Genomic DNA, 4,377 nt, shown 5'->3' on the forward strand with positions numbered 1-4,377 from the left:
TGGATGGATGGATGGATGGATGGATGGATGGATGGATGGATGGATGGATGGATGGATGGATGGATGGATGGATGGATGGATGGATGGATGGATGGATGGATGGATGGATGGATGGATGGATGGATGGATGGATGGATGGATGGATGGATGGATGGATGGATGGATGGGCAGGGATGGAAAGGGCTGGACAGGGCATCATGTGCTACCTGATGCTCAGAGATTTTGGGAACAGCTCCTCAAGTCAGACCCACCTGGCAGCTCCAGCAGTGATTGAAAAGATTTGCCATCCTTAAAAATCTCATCCTGGACAGGATTTGGGAGCAGGGCTGGGAGCTGGAGCCTGCAGAGAAGATCTCAAGGGCTTTGGGTTAAATTGGTGCAAATTCAAGGCTTTGCTGCAGCTGCTGAAATCCTTCCCCACCCCATTGCCAGCACTGCCTACTCCAAAATTTCCATTGAAAAATGAGAATTCCAACCAGAACATCATCCAGATAAGAGAGAGGGGGAAACATTCCTCCCCAAATCTCCCCTTCCACATGGGAGATGTGGAGGACAGAAGAACAGATTTAGGGACTCTCAGCTCCAGGGTCTCCCTTTTCCAGGGGTTTTGCCGGAGTTTTGGGAGAGGGAAGGGCTCATTCCTGGGATTTTCTGACTGGTTTAAAATCATCTGAGGGCTCCAAAGCCTTTTCTCAGGAGAGCTGGAGGGATCTCCAGCATTCAGCTCCCACCCCAATCCCTCTCCCAGAAAATAATTTTAACCTAATTACAGCCATTAATAACTTCCTCTAATTAATTAATAGTCCTCAGGGACATTGGGCTTCCCCCACCTTCCCAATGTGTAGCTTTTATCCCAATCCCTGATTTAGTCTGGGTTTTTCCAACTAAATCTCTCTGCCTGTGCTGCTCCTTTAATAAACCAGAGCCAAAGGTGGAACAGCTCCAGTAAATCCCCCAGGGACTGAGCCCAGGCAGTTATTGGGGTCCTGAACCCAGAGTTTTACACCCTGGGCCATAAAATAAATGATCCTGCAGCTGGGAAAAAAAAACCAGGAATAAAGAAAAAGTGGAGCTGATTTCCCATCTTCCAGCTCAGAGCAGCCTTGGGGAGTTAAAAGCTCTTTTTCCAGGGATAAAAAGTGTGGAGTGGGGAAGATTTGGGATGGTGGGAGCTGTGGGTCCTCTGTGGGACAGAATTGGGGTGTGGGGGGTTCATTCCTGGCTCTGGAATCATTCCCTGTGGCCCTGCTCAAATCCCTCCCTTCTCTCCCCATCCCACTCTGGCATCAGAGCATTCCCTGGGCTCTGCTCCCTGATTTTCTTCCTTCCCAGGGCTGCAGCTGCTCAGCACCAGTGAGGATTCACATCTTGGGACCAGGGCATAAATCCTGGCTTTCCACCCAGAGCTTCCCCAAATTCCCCTGTCCAGAGCCAGCTCTGGTCCATGGTTGGCATCTCATTAAAAATCTCCCTTCACAAGGAGCTCTCAGGCTGGAAAAATGGGAATTAAATCAGCTTTGCTCCTCCTGCAGTGGCTGAGCCCCGTGGTTCCTGCAAGGAGGCACTCCTGGGATGCATTTCCCACCTTGGGAGTTACTGCAGGAGTGACCTTGGGAGGGACCTGGCAGTGGCAGGGTGGAAATGCTGAGTCAGCAGCAAAAACTCCTGAGAAAGCAATTCCAGCAGGAGGTTTGGCCATAAAATGTGGTGGATGGGTTAAAGAGGCCCAAGCTGCTTCTGGACACGTGGCCAAGGGAGATGTTTCCTGATTTAAAAAATGTGGGATTGTTCATCCTGGAGGAGCCACCAGGGGTGACCAAACTGGGACCTTCCAGGACCTGAAGGGGCTGCAGGGAAAATGAAGAGGGGAATATTTCTGGAGAGGGAAAAGACATGGAGGGACGGGACACAGGGAATGGCTCCCAGTGCCGGAGGGCAGGGCTGGATGGGATATTGGGAATTGGGAATTGTTCCCTGGGAGGGTGGGCAGGCCCTGGCACAGGGTGCCCAGAGCAGCTGGGGCTGCCCCTGCATCCTTGGCAGTGCCCAAGGCCAGGTTGGACGGGGCTTGGAGCACCCTGGGACAGTGGGAGGTGTCCCTGCCACGGCAGGGGTGGCACTGGGTGGGTTTAAGGTCCCTTCCAACCCAAATCATTCCAGGATTCCATGAAATCCCAGACTGGAGCAATCCCTGAAGCTCAGGGCAGCCAGGGCTGAGCTCCCCGAGGGGAGCAGGAGCCAGCACACGATGGGTGATGGAAGGAGACCAGGAGGGTCAGGATGGAAAATCCTCCCTGGATCCCCTCCCTGCCCAAGTGCAGAGGGAAAGGAGCTGGAGGGGTTCCCATGAGCCCAGAGCTGCTGCCCTGGGGCTCTCACCCCATTTCCCATGGGATGAGCCCCCCAGTCCCATCCCAGCTGGGTTCCCTGTGCCTCCCCTGGGCTGCTCTGGCATCTCTGGGAGTGTTTCTGTGGCAGCTCCTGAGCGGTTGGATGAGCTTTGTGTGGTCATGAACGGGAGCTGGCCCAGGGAAGGATCCATCACCTCCAGAGGGATCCCAAGGGAGGCCAGGACCCCCTGGAATTGGGAATTGCCCTGCAGCTCCCAGCACTGCTGGCTTTGGATGGATCCCTTGCCATGTTCCCCTTTCCTGGCACTTCTGGGTGTTGGTGTCGGAATCTCCCCCTCCAGACCTTGGGAAGCTGCACTATCCCTGCACTATTCCCCTTTTCCCTGACTATGGCACCTAGGCTTGGATGGACACACTAAAATCCATCCTTTGAAGGGCTGATCCCACGGAGAAAGAGAAATTCCTCCTTCCTTGCCCTTTTCCAGGCTGGTTTTTGCAGCATGTCAGCATCACCCAAACCTCTTCCATCAGGAGTGGGATCAGAATTCCCAACAGAGCTGCACAGGGCATTCAGGGAAGATGGGAAGCACCTGGAAAAGGGCAATTCCTGCCAAGCTGGCCATAAAAATTCAGTGAAGCCCCAGGTTCTGAGTGGAACAATGTTGTTTGATGGGGCTCTGGAGACTGATCCCCTCCCAAGGTTTTATGGGATAGAGAGCAGAGCTACAGACCTGCAGATCCAGAGTGGGATTAGAGAGGCAGGAAAATGGGATTCAGGGCTGGCAGTGATGGCTTGGAAACCCAGTCAGGGTGGAAGCACTGGGGTTTGGGAATTAGGAGGAATTAAAGAACATTGCCCATGTTTGAGGTGTCATTTTACAAGGGATGAAGTGCCAGGACACAGGGAATGTGTGTCCAGGGAATTCCTTGCCAATGTCCCATCCATCCCTGCCCTGTCCCTGTCCCTCCCACTGCAGGGATGGATGGGATGCTGGGGAGGAATTCCTGGCTGGGAGGGTGGGGAGCCCCTGGAATGGATTTCCCAGAGCAGCTGTGGCTGCCCCTGGATCCCTGGAATTGTCCCAGGACAGGCTGGAGGGGGCTTGGAGCACCTTGGACAGTGGGAGGTGTCCCTGGGGTTGGAATTGGATGAGCTTTAATGGCCCTCCCAACCCAACCCATCCCATAATTCCATGGATTCACATTTCCTAACCCTTGCTCCAAGCATTTTCTCCCACCCATGGTCTGACTCCTCCTGGAATCACCCCCTGATTTCTTTGTTCCCCTCAATCCCACAAACTCTCCCAGTGGATTCCTTCCAATTTAGCCTTAAATTCTGAATTAGTTCAACAAGGAGATCCCATAAAACCAATCCCACAGAACCTTCATGGCACAGGAGCAGTTGGAAGCAGGAGATGGAAGAAAACTTTGAATTTGTAGGGCAGGAGAGGGGTTTTGGTTGGACAACAGGGTTGGGAGGGAATCAGGAACGGATGCAAAGGAAAATGGGAAAATGAGGGAAGGGATGGAGAAGAGGCAGAGGATGGGAAGGGAAGTCAGGAAGAGACATCAGATCTGAGGATGAGGGAATAGTTTGGGTTTCCTGCTCCCCCTGCACCCTGTGGAAAAGAGGATTCTATAAAAAGGTGGAAAAGTGAGAACAGGAAAACTTCAGAGTCCAATTCCCCCCACCCCCAAACTGGGCACTTCTGCCAGAGTTTGGGAATTGGGTCCAACAAATCCAGGCAGAATGTTCTGGGAGAACGAGGGGGAATGGTCTGGCTGCCTCTGGATGTGCCAGGGAATGAGCAGGAGGAGAGGCAGAGATTCCTGGGGGAATCCCCATCCCTGAGGGGTTTCATCCGTGTGGATGTGACATTTGAGGACATGGGGCAGTGGTGCCTAGAGGGAACAGCTGGACTCAATCTCAGAGGGCTTTTCCAACATTTAGAATTCCATAATTCCACTTTATTGGGGATTTAGGGCTGATTTTGCACCTGAGCCACCGGCCCAGCCCATCCAGGGG

General features: G+C 53.2%; 1 protein-coding gene across 1 annotated transcript in view; it reads left to right on the forward strand.

Annotated features, from left to right (window-relative positions):
- The window catches only part of LOC102043709 (acid-sensing ion channel 2), a 42,792-nt gene that overhangs the window by 23,860 nt on the left and 14,555 nt on the right, over positions 1-4,377 (forward strand). The window lies entirely within an intron of this gene.

The sequence above is a fragment of the Geospiza fortis genome, unplaced genomic scaffold, assembly GCF_000277835.1.
Source record: "Geospiza fortis unplaced genomic scaffold, GeoFor_1.0 scaffold218, whole genome shotgun sequence".
NCBI classification, from domain to species: domain Eukaryota; kingdom Metazoa; phylum Chordata; class Aves; order Passeriformes; family Thraupidae; genus Geospiza; species Geospiza fortis.